Source organism: Triturus cristatus, chromosome 1_1, assembly GCF_964204655.1.
Source record: "Triturus cristatus chromosome 1_1, aTriCri1.1, whole genome shotgun sequence".
NCBI classification, from domain to species: domain Eukaryota; kingdom Metazoa; phylum Chordata; class Amphibia; order Caudata; family Salamandridae; genus Triturus; species Triturus cristatus.
In genome coordinates, this window is record NC_140579.1 from 201327482 (window position 1) to 201343659 (window position 16178).

Below are 16178 nucleotides of genomic sequence, written 5' to 3' on the forward strand. Positions count from 1 at the left end.
GTGAGTGTGAGTGAGTCAGTCAGTAAGAGAGAGAGAGAGTCAGTCAGTGAGAGTGAGTCAGTCAGTGAGAGTGAGTGAGTCAGTGAGTGAGAGTGAGTGAGTCAGTCAGTTAGAATGAGTCAATCAGTGAGAGTGAGTCAGTCAGTGAGAGTGAGTCAGTCAGTGAGAGTGAGTGAGTCAGTGAGAGAGAGAGTGAGTCAGTGAGAGTGAGTGAGTCAGTCAGGGAGACTGAGTCAGTCAGTGAGAGTACGTGAGTCAGTCAGTGAGAGTGAGTGTCAGTCAGTGAGAGTGAGTGTCAGTCAGTGAGAGTTAGTGTCAGTCAGTGAGAGTGAGTCTCAGTCAGTGAGAGTGAGTGAGTCAGTCAGTGAGAGTGAGTGAGTCAGTCAGTGAGAGTGAGTGAGTCAGTCAGTGAGAGTGAGTGAGTCAGCCAGTCAGTCAGCCAGTGGGTCAGTCAGTGACTCAGTCAGTGAGAGTGAGCCAGTCAGTGAGAGTGAGTCAGTCAGTGAGAGTGAGTCAGTCAGTGAGAGTGAGTCAGTGAGAGTGAGTCAGTGAGAGTGAGTGAGTCAGTGAGAGAGAGAGTGAGTCAGTGAGAGTGAGTCAGTCAGTGAGAGTGAGCGAGTCAGTCAGTGAGAGTGAGTGAGTCAGTCAGTGAGAGTGAGTGAGTCAGTGAGAGTGAGTGAGTCAGTCAGGGAGACTGAGTCAGTCAGTGAGAGTACATGAGTCAGTCAGTGAGAGTGAGTGAGTCAGTCAGTGAGAGTGAGTGAGTGAGTCAGTGAGAGTGAGTAAATCATTGAGAGTGAATGAGTCAGTGAGAGTGAGTGAGTCAGTGAGAGTGAGTGAGTCAGTCAGTGAGAGTGAGTGAGTCAGTCAGTGAGTGTGAGTGAGTCAGTCAGTGAGAGAGAGAGAGTCAGTCAGTGAGAGTGAGTCAGTCAGTGAGAGTGAGTGAGTCAGTCAGTGAGAGTGAGTGAGTCAGTCAGTAAGAGTGAGTCAATCAGTGAGAGTGAGTCAGTCAGTGAGAGTGAGTCAGTCAGTGAGAGTGAGTGAGTCAGTGAGAGAGAGAGTGAGTCAGTGAGAGTGAGTCAGTCAGTGAGGGTGAGCGAGTCAGTCAGTGAGAGTGAGTGAGTCAGTCAGTGAGAGTGAGTGAGTCAGTGAGAGTGAGTGAGTCAGTCAGGGAGACTGAGTCAGTCAGTGAGAGTGAGTGTCAGTCAGTGAGAGTGAGTGTCAGTCAGTGAGAGTGAGTGTCAGTCAGTGAGAGTGAGTGTCAGTCAGTGAGAGTGAGTCTCAGTCAGTGAGAGTGAGTCAGTCAGTGAGAGTAAGTGAGTCAGTCAGTGAGAGTGAGTGAGTCAGTCAGTGAGAGTGAGTGAGTCAGCCAGTGAGTCAGCCAGTGAGTCATGCAGTGACTCAGTCAGTGAGAGTGAGCCAGTCAGTGAGAGTGAGTCAGTCAGTGAGAGTGAGTCAGTCAGTGAGTGAGAGTCAGTGAGTCAGTGAGAGTCAGTGAGAGTCAGTGAGTCAGTTAGAGTGAGTGAGTCAGTGAGAGTGAGTGAGTCAGTGAGAGTGAGTGAGTCAGTGAGAGTGAGTGAGTGAGTCAGTGAGAGTGAGTAAATCATTGAGAGTGAGTGAGTCAGTGAGAGTGAGTGAGTCAGTGAGAGTGAGTGAGTCAGTCAGTGAGAGTGAGTGAGTCAGTCAGTGAGTGTGAGTGAGTCAGTCAGAGAGAGTGAGTGTCAGTCAGTGAGAGTGAGTGTCAGTCAGTGAGAGTGAGTGAGTCAGTCAGTGAGAGTGAGTGAGTCAGTCAGTGAGAGTGAGTGAGTGAGTCAGTCAGTGAGAGTGAGTGAGTCAGTGAGAGAGAGAGTGAGTCAGTGAGAGTGAGTCAGTCAGTGAGAGTGAGCGAGTCAGTCAGTGAGAGTGAGTGAGTCAGTCAGTGAGAGTGAGTGAGTCAGTGAGAGTGAGTGAGTCAGTCAGGGAGACTGAGTCAGTCAGTGAGAGTGCGTGAGTCAGTCAGTGAGAGTGAGTGAGTCAGTCAGTGAGAGTGAGTGAGTCAGTCAGTGAGAGTGAGTGAGTCAGTCAGTGAGAGTGAGTCAGTCAGTGAGAGTGAGTGAGTCATTGAGAGTGAGTGAGTCAGTGAGAGTGAGTCAGTCAATCAGTGAGAGTGAGTCAGTCAGTCAGTGAGAGTGAGTCAGTGAGAGTGAGTCAGTGAGTGAGTGAGTCAGTGAGAGTGAGTGAGTCAGTGAGAGTGAGTCAATTAAAGTGAGTCAGTGAGAGTGAGTCAGTGAGAGTGAGAGTGAGGGAGTCAGTCAGTGAGAGTAAGTGAGTCAGTCAGTGAGAGTGAGTGAGTCAGTCAGTGAGAGTGAGTGAGTCAGCCAGTGAGTCAGCCAGTGAGTCATGCAGTGACTCAGTCAGTGAGAGTGAGCCAGTCAGTGAGAGTGAGTCAGTCAGTGAGAGTGAGTCAGTTAGTGAGTGAGAGTCAGTGAGTCAGTGAGAGTCAGTGAGTCAGTTAGAGTGAGTGAGTCAGTGAGAGTGAGTGAGTCAGTGAGAGTGAGTGAGTCAGTGAGAGTGAGTGAGTGAGTCAGTGAGAGTGAGTAAATCATTGATAGTGAGTGAGTCTGTGAGAGTGAGTGAGTCAGTGAGAGTGAGTGAGTCAGTCAGTGAGAGTGAGTGAGTCAGTCAGTGAGAGTGAGTCAGTCAGGTAGAGTAAGTGAGTCAGTCAGTGAGAGTGAGTGAGTCAGTCAGTGAGAGTGAGTCAGTCAGTGAGAGTGAGTGAGTCAGTGAGAGAGAGAGTGAGTAAGTGAGAGTGAGTCAGTCAGTGAGAGTGAGCAAGTCAGTCAGTGACAGTGAATGAGTCAGTCAGTGAGAGTGAGTGAGTCAGTGAGAGTGAGTGAGTCAGTCAGGGAGACTGAGTCAGTCAGTGAGAGTGCGTGAGTCAGTCAGTGAGAGTGAGTGTCAGTCAGTGAGAGTGAGTGTCAGTCAGTGAGAGTGAGTGTCAGTCAGTGAGAGTGAGTCTCAGTCAGTGAGAGTGAGTAAGTCAGTCAGTGAGAGTGAGTGAGTCAATGAGAGTGAGTGAGTCAGTCAGTGAGAGTGAGTCAGTCAGTGAGAGTGAGTGAGTCAGTCAGTGAGAGTGAGTGTCATTCAGTGAGAGTGAGTGTCAGTCAGTGAGAGTGAGTCTCAGTCAGTGAGAGTAAGTGAGTCAGTCAGTGAGAGTGAGTGAGTCAGTCAGTGAGAGTGAGTGAGTCCGTCAATGAGAGTGAGTAAGTCAGTCAGTGAGAGTGAGTGAGTCAGCCAGTGAGTCAGCCAGTTAGTCAGTCAGTGACTCAGTCAGTGAGAGTGAACCAGTCAGTGAGAGTGAGTCAGTCAGTGAGAGTGAGTCAGTCAGTGAGAGTGAGTCAGTCAGTGAGAGTCAGTGAGTCAGTGAGAGTCAGTGAGTCAGTGAGAGTGAGTGAGTCAGTGAGAGTGAGTGAGTGAGTCAGTGAGAGTGAGTGAGTGAGTCAGTGAGAGTGAATGAGTCATTGAGAGTGAGTGAGTCAGTGAGAGTGAGTGAGTCAGTGAGAGTGAGTGAATCAGTCAGTGAGAGTGAGTCAGTCAGTGAGTGTGAGTGAGTCAGTCAGTGAGAGAGAGAGAGAGTCAGTCAGTGAGAGTGAGTCAGTCAGTGAGAGTGAGTGAGTCAGTCAGTGAGAGTGAGTGAGTCAATCAGTGAGAGTGAGTCAGTCAGTGAGAGTGAGTGAGTCAGTGAGAGTGAGTCAGTCAGTGAGAGTGAGTGAGTCAGTGAGAGAGAGAGTGAGACAGTGAGAGTGACTCAGTCAGTGAGAGTGAGTTTCAGTCAGTGAGAGTGAGTGAGTCAGTCAGTGAGAGTGAGTGAGTCAGTCAGTGAGAGTGAGTGAGTCAGTCAGTGAGAGTGAGTCAGTCAGTGAGAGTAAGTGAGTCAGTCAGTGAGAGTGAGTGAGTCAGTGAGAGTGAGCGAGTCAGTCAGTGAGAGTGAGTGAGTCAGTCAGGGAGACTGAGTCAGTCAGTGAGAGTGCATGAGTCAGTCAGTGAAAGTGAGTGTCAGTCAGTGAGAGTGAGTGTCAGTCAGTGAGAGTGAGTGTCAGTCAGTGAGAGTGAGTGTCAGTCAGTGAGAGTGAGTGAGTCAGTCAGTGAGAGTAAGTGAGTCAGTCAGTGAGAGTGAGTGAGTCAGTCAGTGAGAGTGAGTGAGTCAGCCAGTGAGTCAGCCAGTGAGTCATGCAGTGACTCAGTCAGTGAGAGTGAGCCAGTCAGTGAGAGTGAGTCAGTCAGTGAGAGTGAGTCAGTCAGTGAGTGAGAGTCAGTGAGTCAGTGAGAGTCAGTGAGTCAGTTAGAGTGAGTGAGTCAGTGAGAGTGAGTGAGTCAGTGAGAGTGAGTGAGTCAGTGAGAGTGAGTGAGTGAGTCAGTCAGAGTGAGTAAATCATTGAGAGTGAGTGAGTCAGTGAGAGTGAGTGAGTCAGTGAGAGTGAGTCAGTCAGTCAGTGAGAGTGAGTGAGTCAGTCAGTGAGTGTGAGTGAGTCAGTCAGTAAGAGAGAGAGAGAGTCAGTCAGTGAGAGTGAGTCAGTCAGTGAGAGTGAGTGAGTCAGTGAGTGAGAGTGAGTGAGTCAGTCAGTTAGAATGAGTCAATCAGTGAGAGTGAGTCAGTCAGTGAGAGTGAGTCAGTCAGTGAGAGTGAGTGAGTCAGTGAGAGAGAGAGTGAGTCAGTGAGAGTGAGTGAGTCAGTCAGGGAGACTGAGTCAGTCAGTGAGAGTACGTGAGTCAGTCAGTGAGAGTGAGTGTCAGTCAGTGAGAGTGAGTGTCAGTCAGTGAGAGTTAGTGTCAGTCAGTGAGAGTGAGTCTCAGTCAGTGAGAGTGAGTGAGTCAGTCAGTGAGAGTGAGTGAGTCAGTCAGTGAGAGTGAGTGAGTCAGTCAGTGAGAGTGAGTGAGTCAGCCAGTCAGTCAGCCAGTGGGTCAGTCAGTGACTCAGTCAGTGAGAGTGAGCCAGTCAGTGAGAGTGAGTCAGTCAGTGAGAGTGAGTCAGTCAGTGAGAGTGAGTCAGTAAGAGTGAGTCAGTGAGAGTGAGTGAGTCAGTGAGAGAGAGAGTGAGTCAGTGAGAGTGAGTCAGTCAGTGAGAGTGAGCGAGTCAGTCAGTGAGAGTGAGTGAGTCAGTCAGTGAGAGTGAGTGAGTCAGTGAGAGTGAGTGAGTGAGTCAGGGAGACTGAGTCAGTCAGTGAGAGTACGTGAGTCAGTCAGTGAGAGTGAGTGAGTCAGTCAGTGAGAGTGAGTGAGTCAGTCAGTGAGAGTGAGTGAGTCAGTCAGTGAGAGTGAGTGAGTCAGTCAGTGAGAGAGAGAGAGAGTCAGTCAGTGAGAGTGAGTCAGTCAGTGAGAGTGAGTCAGTCAGTGAGAGTGAGTCAGTCAGTGAGAGTGAGTCAGCCAGTGAGAGTGAGTGAATCAGTGAGAGAGAGAGTGAGTCAGTGAGAGTGAGTCAGTCAGTGAGAGTGAGCGAGTCAGTCAGTGAGAGTGAGTGAGTCAGTCAGTGAGAGTGAGTGAGTCAGTGAGAGTGAGTGAGTCAGTCAGAGAGACTGAGTCAGTCAGTGAGAGTGCATGAGTCAGTCAGTGAGAGTGAGTGTCAGTCAGTGAGAGTGAGTGAGTCAGTCAGTGAGAGTGAGTGAGTCAGTGAGAGTGAGTGAGTCAGTCAGTGAGAGTGAGTGAGTCAGTGAGAGTGAGCGAGTTAGCCAGTGAGTCAGCCAGTGGGTCAGTCAGTGACTCAGTCAGTGAGAGTGAGCCAGTCAGTGAGAGTGAGTCAGTCAGTGAGAGTGAGTCAGTCAGTGAGAGTGAGTCAGTGAGAGTGAGTCAGTGAGAGGGAGTCAGTCAGTGAGAGTGAGTCAGTCAGTGTGTGAGAGTGGGTGAGTGTCAGTGAGAGTGAGTCAGTCAGTGAGAGTCAGTCAGTGAGAGTGAGCAAGCGAGTCAGTGAGAGTGAGTCAGTCAGTCAGTGAGAGTGAGTCAGTGAGAGTGAGTCAGTGAGTGAGTGAGTCAGTGAGACTGAGTCAGTGAGAGTGAGTCAATTAAAGTGAGTCAGTGAGAGTGAGTCAGTGAGAGTGAGAGTGAGTCAGTCAGTCAGTGAGAGTGAGTGAGTCAGTGAGAGTGAGTCAGTCAGTCAGTGAGAGTGAGTCAGTGAGAGTGAGTCAGTCAGTGAGAGTGAGTCAGTCAGTGAGTCAGTGAGAGTGAGTGAGTCAGTGAGAGTGAGTGAGTCAGTGAGAGTGAGTGAGTGAGTCAGTGAGAGTGAGTGAGTCAGTCAGTGAGAGTGATTGAGTCATTGAGAGTGAGTGAGTCAGTGAGAGTGAGTCAGTCAGTCAGCGAGAGTGAGTCAGTCAGTCAGTGAGAGTGAGTCAGTGAGAGTGAGTCAGTGAGTGAGTGAGTCAGTGAGTGAGAGTGAGTGAGTCAGTCAGTGAGAGTGAGTCAATCAGTGAGAGTTAGTCAGTCAGTGAGAGTGAGTCAGTCAGTGAGAGTGAGTGAGTCAGTGAGAGAGAGAGTGAGTCAGTGAGAGTGAGTCAGTCAGTGAGAATGAGCGAGTCAGTCAGTGAGAGTGAGTGAGTCAGTCAGTGAGAGTGAGTGAGTCAGTGAGAGTGAGTGAGTCAGTCAGGGAGACTGAGTCAGTCAGTGAGAGTACGTGAGTCAGTCAGTGAGAGTGAGTGTCAGTCAGTGAGAGTGAGTGTCAGTCAGTGAGAGTTAGTGTCAGTCAGTGAGAGTGAGTCTCAGTCAGTGAGAGTGAGTGAGTCAGTCAGTGAGAGTGAGTGAGTCAGTCAGTGAGAGTGAGTGAGTCAGTCAGTGAGAGTGAGTCAGTCAGTCTGAGAGTAAGTGAGTCAGTCAGTGAGAGTGAGTGAGTCAGTCAGTAAGAGTGAGTGAGTCAGTCAGTGAGAGTGAGTGAGTTAGCCAGTGAGTCAGCCAGTGGGTCAGTCAGTGACTCAGTCAGTGAGAGTGAGCCAGTCAGTGAGAGTGAGTCAGTCAGTGAGAGTGAGTCAGTCAGTGAGAGTGAGTCAGTGAGAGTGAGTCAGTGAGAGTGAGTCAGTCAGTGAGAGTCAGTCAGTGAGAGTGAGCAAGTGAGTCAGTGAGAGTAAGTCAGTCAGTCAGTGAGAGTGAGTCAGTCAGTCAGTGAGAGTGAGTCAGTGAGAGTGAGTCAGTGAGTGAGTGAGTCAGTGAGAGTGAGTCAGTGAGAGTGAGTCAATTAAAGTGAGTCAGTGAGAGTGAGTCAGTGAGAGTGAGAGTGAGTGAGTCAGTCAGTGAGAGTGAGTGAGTCAGTGAGAGTGAGTGAGTCAGTCAGTGAGAGTGAGTCAGTGAGAGTGAGTCAGTCAGTGAGAGTGAGTCAGTCAGTGAGTCAGTGACAGTCAGTGAGTCAGTGAGAGTGAGTGAGTCAGTGAGAGTGAGTGAGTGAGTCAGTGAGAGTGAGTGAGTCAGTCAGTGAGAGTGAGTGAGTCATTGAGAGTGAGTCAGTCAGTGAGAGTGAGTCAGTCAGTCAGTGAGAGTGAGTCAGTCAGTCAGTGAGAGTGAGTCAGTGAGAGTGAGTCAGTGAGTGAGTGAGTCAGTGAGAGTGAGTGAGTCAGTGAGAGTGAGTCAATTAAAGTGAGTCAGTGAGAGTGAGAGTGAGAGAGTCAGTCAGTGAGAGTAAGTGAGTCAGTCAGTGAGAGTGAGTGAGTCAGTCAGTGAGAGTGAGTGAGTCAGCCAGTGAGTCAGCCAGTGAGTCATGCAGTGAATCAGTCAGTGAGAGTGAGCCAGTCAGTGAGAGTGAGTCAGTCAGTGAGAGTGAGTCAGTCAGTGAGTGAGAGTCAGTGAGTCAGTGAGAGTCAGTGAGTCAGTTAGAGTGAGTGAGTCAGTGAGAGTGAGTGAGTTTTTCAGTGAGAGTGAGTGAGTCAGTGAGAGTGAGTGAGTGAGTCAGTGAGAGTGAGTAAATCATTGAGAGTGAGTGAGTCAGTGAGAGTGAGTGAGTCAGTGAGAGTGAGTGAGTCAGTCAGTGAGAGTGAGTGAGTCAGTCAGTGAGTGTGAGTGAGTCAGTCAGTGAGAGAGAGAGAGAGTCAGTCAGTGAGAGTGAGTCAGTCAGTGAGAGTGTGTGAGTCAGTCAGTGAGACTGAGTGAGTCAGTCAGTGAGAGTGAGTCAATCAGTGAGAGTGAGTCAGTCAGTGAGAGTGAGTCAGTCAGTGAGAGTGAGTGAGTCAGTCAGTGAGAGTGAGTCAGTCAGTCAGTGAGTGTGAGTGAGTCAGTCAGTAAGAGAGAGAGAGAGTCAGTCAGTGACAGTGAGTCAGTCAGTGAGAGTGAGTGAGTGAGAGTGAGTGAGTCAGTCAGTTAGAATGAGTCAATCAGTGAGAGTGAGTCAGTCAGTGAGAGTGAGTCAGTCAGTGAGAGTGAGTGAGTCAGTGAGAGAGAGAATGAGTCAGTGAGAGTGAGTCAGTCAGTGAGAGTGAGCGAGTCAGTCAGTGAGAGTGAGTGAGTCAGTCAGTGAGAGTGAGTGAGTCAGTGAGAGTGAGTGAGTCAGTCAGGGAGACTGAGTCAGTCAGTGAGAGTACGTGAGTCAGTCACTGAGAGTGAGTGTCAGTCAGTGAGAGTGAGTGTCAGTCAGTGAGAGTGAGTCTCAGTCAGTGAGAGTGAGTGAGTCAGTCAGTGAGAGTGAGTGAGTCAGTCAGTGAGAGTGAGTGAGTCAGCCAGTGAGTCAGCCAGTGGGTCAGTCAGTGACTCAGTCAGTGAGAGTGAGCCAGTCAGTGAGAGTGAGTCAGTCAGTGAGAGTGAGTCAGTCAGTGAGTGAGAGTCACTGAGTCAGTGAGAGTCAGTGAGTCAGTTAGAGTGAGTGAGTCAGTGACAGTGAGTGAGTCAGTGAGAGTGAGTGAGTGAGTCAGTGAGAGCGAGTGAGTGAGTCAGTGAGAGTGAGTAAATCATTGAGAGTGAGTGAGTCAGTGAGAGTGAGTGAGTCAGTGAGAGTAAATCAGTCAGTCAGTGAGAGTGAGTGAGTCAGTCAGTGAGTGTGAGTGAGTCAGTCAGTGAGAGAGAGAGAGTCAGTCAGTGAGAGTGAGTCAGTCAGTGAGAGTGAGTGAGTCAGTCAGTGAGAGTGAGTGAGTCAGTCAGTGAGAGTGAGTCAGTCAGTGAGAGTGAGTGAGTCAGTGAGAGAGAGAGTGAGTCAGTGAGAGTGAGTCAGTCAGTGAGAGTGAGCGAGTCAGTCAGTGAGAGTGAGTGAGTCAGTCAGTGAGAGTGAGTGAGTCAGTGAGAGTGAGTGAGTCAGTCAGGGAGACTGAGTCAGTCAGTGAGAGTGCGTGAGTCAGTCAGTGAGAGTGAGTGTCAGTCAGTGAGAGTGAGTGTCAGTCAGTGAGAGTGAGTGTCAGTCAGTGAGAGTGAGTCTCAGTCAGTGAGAGTGAGTGAGTCAGTCAGTGAGAGTGAGTGAGTCAGTCAGTGAGAGTGAGTGAGTCAGTCAGTGAGAGTGAGTGAGTCAGTCAGTGAGAGTGAGTCAATCAGTGAGAGTGAGTCAGTCAGTGAGAGTGAGTCAGTCAGTGAGAGTGAATGAGTCAGTCAGTGAGAGTGAGTGAGTCAGTCAGTGAGTGTGAGTGAGTCAGTCAGTAAGAGAGAGAGAGAGAGAGTCAGTCAGTGAGAGTGAGTCAGTCAGTGAGAGTGAGTGAGTCAGTCAGTGAGAGTGAGTGAGTCAGTCAGTGAGAGTGAGTCAATCAGTGAGAGTGAGTCAGTCAGTGAGAGTGAGTCAGTCAGTGAGAGTGAATGAGTCAGTCAGTGAGAGTGAGTGAGTCAGTCAGTGAGTGTGAGTGAGTCAGTCAGTAAGAGAGAGAGAGAGAGTCAGTCAGTGAGAGTGAGTCAGTCAGTGAGAGTGAGTGAGTCAGTGAGTGAGAGTGAGTGAGTCAGTCAGTTAGAATGAGTCAATCAGTGAGAGTGAGTCAGTCAGTGAGAGTGAGTCAGTCAGTGAGAGTGAGTGAGTCAGTGAGAGAGAGAGTGAGTCAGTGAGAATGAGTCAGTCAGTGAGAGTGAGCGAGTCAGTCAGTGAGAGTGAGTGAGTCAGTCAGTGAGAGTGAGTGAGTCAGTGAGAGTGAGTGAGTCAGTCAGGGAGACTGAGTCAGTCAATGAAAGTACGTGAGTCAGTCAGTGAGAGTGAGTGTCAGTCAGTGAGAGTGAGTGTCAGTCAGTGAGAGTTAGTGTCAGTCAGTGAGAGTGAGTCTCAGTCAGTGAGAGTGAGTGAGTCAGTCAGTGAGAGTGAGTGAGTCAGTCAGTGAGAGTGAGTGAGTCAGTCAGTGAGAGTGAGTGAGTCAGCCAGTGAGTCAGCCAGTGGGTCAGTCAGTGACTCAGTCAGTGAGAGTGAGCCAGTCAGTGAGAGTGAGTCAGTCAGTGAGAGTGAGTCAGTCAGTGAGTGAGAGTCACTGAGTCAGTGAGAGTCAGTGAGTCAGTTAGAGTGAGTGAGTCAGTGAGAGTGAGTGAGTCAGTGAGAGTGAGTGAGTCAGTGAGAGTGAGTGAGTGAGTCAGTGAGAGTGAGTAAATCATTGAGAGTGAGTGAGTCAGTGAGAGTGAGTGAGTCAGTGAGAGTGAGTGAGTCAGTCAGTGAGAGTGAGTGAGTGAGTCAGTGAGTGTGAGTGAGTCAGTCAGTGAGAGAGAGAGAGTCAGTCAGTGAGAGTGAGTCAGTCAGTGAGAGTGAGTGAGTCAGTCAGTGAGAGTGAGTGAGTCAGTCAGTGAGAGTGAGTCAATCAGTGAGAGTGAGTCAGTCAGTGAGAGTGAGTCAGTCAGTGAGAGTGAGTGAGTCAGTGAGAGAGAGAGTGAGTCAGTGAGAGTGAGTCAGTCAGTGAGAGTGAGCGAGTCAGTCAGTGAGAGTGAGTGAGTCAGTCAGTGAGAGTGAGTGAGTCAGTGAGAGTGAGTGAGTCAGTCAGGGAGACTGAGTCAGTCAGTGAGAGTGCGTGAGTCAGTCAGTGAGAGTGAGTGTCAGTCAGTGAGAGTGAGTGTCAGTCAGTGAGAGTGAGTGTCAGTCAGTGAGAGTGAGTGAGTCAGTCAGTGAGAGTGAGTGAGTCAGTCAGTGAGAGTGAGTGAGTGAGTCAGTGAGAGTGAGTAAATCATTGAGAGTGAGTGAGTCAGTGAGAGTGAGTGAGTCAGTGAGAGTGAGTGAGTCAGTCAGTGAGAGTGAGTGAGTGAGTCAGTGAGTGTGAGTGAGTCAGTCAGTGAGAGAGAGAGAGTCAGTCAGTGAGAGTGAGTCAGTCAGTGAGAGTGAGTGAGTCAGTCAGTGAGAGTGAGTGAGTCAGTCAGTGAGAGTGAGTCAATCAGTGAGAGTGAGTCAGTCAGTGAGAGTGAGTCAGTCAGTGAGAGTGAGTGAGTCAGTGAGAGAGAGAGTGAGTCAGTGAGAGTGAGTCAGTCAGTGAGAGTGAGCGAGTCAGTCAGTGAGAGTGAGTGAGTCAGTCAGTGAGAGTGAGTGAGTCAGTGAGAGTGAGTGAGTCAGTCAGGGAGACTGAGTCAGTCAGTGAGAGTGCGTGAGTCAGTCAGTGTGAGTGAGTGTCAGTCAGTGAGAGTGAGTGTCAGTCAGTGAGAGTGAGTGTCAGTCAGTGAGAGTGAGTGAGTCAGTCAGTGAGAGTGAGTGAGTCAGTCAGTGAGAGTGAGTGAGTGAGTCAGTCAGTGAGAGTGAGTGAGTCAGTGAGAGAGAGAGTGAGTCAGTGAGAGTGAGTCAGTCAGTGAGAGTGAGCGAGTCAGTCAGTGAGAGTGAGTGAGTCAGTCAGTGAGAGTGAGTGAGTCAGTGAGAGTGAGTGAGTCAGTCAGGGAGACTGAGTCAGTCAGTGAGAGTGCGTGAGTCAGTCAGTGAGAGTGAGTGAGTCAGTGAGAGTGCGTGAGTCAGTCAGTGAGAGTGAGTGAGTCAGTCAGTGAGAGTGAGTGAGTCAGTCAGTGAGAGTGAGTGAGTGAGTCAGTCAGTGAGAGTGAGTCAGTCAGTGAGAGTGAGTGAGTCATTGAGAGTGAGTGAGTCAGTGAGAGTGAGTCAGTCAATCAGTGAGAGTGAGTCAGTCAGTCAGTGAGAGTGAGTCAGTGAGAGTGAGTCAGTGAGTGAGTGAGTCAGTGAGAGTGAGTGAGTCAGTGAGAGTGAGTCAATTAAAGTGAGTCAGTGAGAGTGCGTCAGTGAGAGTGAGAGTGAGGGAGTCAGTCAGTGAGAGTAAGTGAGTCAGTCAGTGAGAGTGAGTGAGTCAGTCAGTGAGAGTGAGTGAGTCAGCCAGTGAGTCAGCCAGTGAGTCATGCAGTGACTCAGTCAGTGAGAGTGAGCCAGTCAGTGAGAGTGAGTCAGTCAGTGAGAGTGAGTCAGTTAGTGAGTGAGAGTCAGTGAGTCAGTGAGAGTCAGTGAGTCAGTTAGAGTGAGTGAGTCAGTGAGAGTGAGTGAGTCAGTGAGAGTGAGTGAGTCAGTGAGAGTGAGTGAGTGAGTCAGTGAGAGTGAGTAAATCATTGAGAGTGAGTGAGTCAGTGAGAGTGAGTGAGTCAGTGAGAGTGAGTGAGTCAGTCAGTGAGAGTGAGTGAGTGAGTCAGTCAGTGAGAGTGAGTCAGTCAGGTAGAGTAAGTGAGTCAGTCAGTGAGAGTGAGTGAGTCAGTCAGTGAGAGTGAGTCAGTCAGTGAGAGTGAGTGAGTCAGTGAGAGAGAGAGTGAGTAAGTGAGAGTGAGTCAGTCAGTGAGAGTGAGCAAGTCAGTCAGTGACAGTGAATGAGTCAGTCAGTGAGAGTGAGTGAGTCAGTGAGAGTGAGTGAGTCAGTCAGGGAGACTGAGTCAGTCAGTGAGAGTGCGTGAGTCAGTCAGTGAGAGTGAGTGTCAGTCAGTGAGAGTGAGTGTCAGTCAGTGAGAGTGAGTGTCAGTCAGTGAGAGTGAGTCTCAGTCAGTGAGAGTGAGTGAGTCAGTCAGTGAGAGTGAGTGAGTCAATGAGAGTGAGTGAGTCAGTCAGTGAGAGTGAGTCAGTCAGTGAGAGTGAGTGTCATTCAGTGAGAGTGAGTGTCAGTCAGTGAGAGTGAGTCTCAGTCAGTGAGAGTAAGTGAGTCAGTCAGTGAGAGTGAGTGAGTCAGTCAGTGAGAGTGAGTGAGTCCGTCAATGAGAGTGAGTAAGTCAGTCAGTGAGAGTGAGTGAGTCAGCCAGTGAGTCAGCCAGTTAGTCAGTCAGTGACTCAGTCAGTGAGAGTGAACCAGTCAGTGAGAGTGAGTCAGTCAGTGAGAGTGAGTCAGTCAGTGAGAGTGAGTCAGTCAGTGAGAGTCAGTGAGTCAGTGAGAGTCAGTGAGTCAGTGAGAGTGAGTGAGTCAGTGAGAGTGAGTGAGTGAGTCAGTGAGAGTGAGTGAGTGAGTCAGTGAGAGTGAATGAGTCATTGAGAGTGAGTGAGTCAGTGAGAGTGAGTGAGTCAGTGAGAGTGAGTGAATCAGTCAGTGAGAGTGAGTCAGTCAGTGAGTGTGAGTGAGTCAGTCAGTGAGAGAGAGAGAGAGTCAGTCAGTGAGAGTGAGTCAGTCAGTGAGAGTGAGTGAGTCAGTCAGTGAGAGTGAGTGAGTCAATCAGTGAGAGTGAGTCAGTCAGTGAGAGTGAGTGAGTCAGTGAGAGTGAGTCAGTCAGTGAGAGTGAGTGAGTCAGTGAGAGAGAGAGTGAGTCAGTGAGAGTGACTCAGTCAGTGAGAGTGAGTTTCAGTCAGTGAGAGTGAGTGAGTCAGTCAGTGAGAGTGAGTGAGTCAGTCAGTGAGAGTGAGTGAGTCAGTCAGTGAGAGTGAGTCAGTCAGTGAGAGTAAGTGAGTCAGTCAGTGAGAGTGAGTGAGTCAGTGAGAGTGAGCGAGTCAGTCAGTGAGAGTGAGTGAGTCAGTCAGGGAGACTGAGTCAGTCAGTGAGAGTGCATGAGTCAGTCAGTGAAAGTGAGTGTCAGTCAGTGAGAGTGAGTGTCAGTCAGTGAGAGTGAGTGTCAGTCAGTGAGAGTGAGTGTCAGTCAGTGAGAGTGAGTGAGTCAGTCAGTGAGAGTAAGTGAGTCAGTCAGTGAGAGTGAGTGAGTCAGTCCGTGAGAGTGAGTGAGTCAGCCAGTGAGTCAGCCAGTGAGTCATGCAGTGACTCAGTCAGTGAGAGTGAGCCAGTCAGTGAGAGTGAGTCAGTCAGTGAGAGTGAGTCAGTCAGTGAGTGAGAGTCAGTGAGTCAGTGAGAGTCAGTGAGTCAGTTAGAGTGAGTGAGTCAGTGAGAGTGAGTGAGTCAGTGAGAGTGAGTGAGTCAGTGAGAGTGAGTGAGTGAGTCAGTCAGAGTGAGTAAATCATTGAGAGTGAGTGAGTCAGTGAGAGTGAGTGAGTCAGTGAGAATGAGTGAGTCAGTCAGTGAGAGTGAGTGAGTCAGTCAGTGAGTGTGAGTGAGTCAGTCAGTAAGAGAGAGAGAGAGTCAGTCAGTGAGAGTGAGTCAGTCAGTGAGAGTGAGTGAGTCAGTGAGTGAGAGTGAGTGAGTCAGTCAGTTAGAATGAGTCAATCAGTGAGAGTGAGTCAGTCAGTGAGAGTGAGTCAGTCAGTGAGAGTGAGTGAGTCAGTGAGAGAGAGAGTGAGTCAGTGAGAGTGAGTGAGTCAGTCAGGGAGACTGAGTCAGTCAGTGAGAGTACGTGAGTCAGTCAGTGAGAGTGAGTGTCAGTCAGTGAGAGTTAGTGTCAGTCAGTGAGAGTGAGTGTCAGTCAGTGAGAGTGAGTCTCAGTCAGTGAGAGTGAGTGAGTCAGTCAGTGAGAGTGAGTCAGTCAGTGAGAGTGAGTGAGTCAGTCAGTGAGAGTGAGTGAGTCAGCCAGTCAGTCAGCCAGTGGGTCAGTCAGTGACTCAGTCAGTGAGAGTGAGCCAGTCAGTGAGAGTGAGTCAGTCAGTGAGAGTGAGTCAGTCAGTGAGAGTGAGTCAGTGAGAGTGAGTCAGTGAGAGTGAGTGAGTCAGTGAGAGAGAGAGTGAGTCAGTGAGAGTGAGTCAGTCAGTGAGAGTGAGCGAGTCAGTCAGTGAGAGTGAGTGAGTCAGTCAGTGAGAGTGAGTGAGTCAGTGAGAGTGAGTGAGTCAGTCAGGGAGACTGAGTCAGTCAGTGAGAGTACGTGAGTCAGTCAGTGAGAGTGAGTGAGTCAGTCAGTGAGAGTGAGTGAGTGAGTCAGTGAGAGTGAGTAAATCATTGAGAGTGAATGAGTCAGTGAGAGTGAGTGAGTCAGTGAGAGTGAGTGAGTCAGTCAGTGAGAGTGAGTGAGTCAGTCAGTGAGTGTGAGTGAGTCAGTCAGTGAGAGAGAGAGAGTCAGTCAGTGAGAGTGAGTCAGTCAGTGAGAGTGAGTGAGTCAGTCAGTGAGAGTGAGTGAGTCAGTCAGTGAGAGTGAGTCAATCAGTGAGAGTGAGTCAGTCAGTGAGAGTGAGTCAGTCAGTGAGAGTGAGTGAGTCAGTGAGAGAGAGAGTGAGTCAGTGAGAGTGAGTCAGTCAGTGAGGGTGAGCGAGTCAGTCAGTGAGAGTGAGTGAGTCAGTCAGTGAGAGTGAGTGAGTCAGTGAGAGTGAGTGAGTCAGTCAGGGAGACTGAGTCAGTCAGTGAGAGTGAGTGTCAGTCAGTGAGAGTGAGTGTCAGTCAGTGAGAGTGAGTGTCAGTCAGTGAGAGTGAGTGTCAGTCAGTGAGAGTGAGTCTCAGTCAGTGAGAGTGAGTGAGTCAGTCAGTGAGAGTAAGTGAGTCAGTCAGTGAGAGTGAGTGAGTCAGCCAGTGAGTCAGCCAGTGAGTCATGCAGTGACTCAGTCAGTGAGAGTGAGCCAGTCAGTGAGAGTGAGTCAGTCAGTGAGAGTGAGTCAGTCAGTGAGTGAGAGTCAGTGAGTCAGTGAGAGTCAGTGAGTCAGTTAGAGTGAGTGAGTCAGTGAGAGTGAGTGAGTCAGTGAGAGTGAGTGAGTCAGTGAGAGTGAGTGAGTGAGTCAGTGAGAGTGAGTAAATCATTGAGAGTGAGTGAGTCAGTGAGAGTGAGTGAGTCAGTGAGAGTGAGTGAGTCAGTCAGTGAGAGTGAGTGAGTCAGTCAGTGAGTGTGAGTGAGTCAGTCAGAGAGAGAGAGAGAGAGTCAGTCAGTGAGAGTGAGTGAGTCAGTGAGAGTGAGTCAGTCAGTCAGTGAGAGTGAGTCAGTGAGAGTGAGTCAGTCAGTGAGAGTGAGTCAGTCAGTGAGTCAGTGAGAGTGAGTGAGTCAGTGAGAGTGAGTGAGTCAGTGAGAGTGAGTGAGTGAGTCAGTGAGAGTGAGTCAGT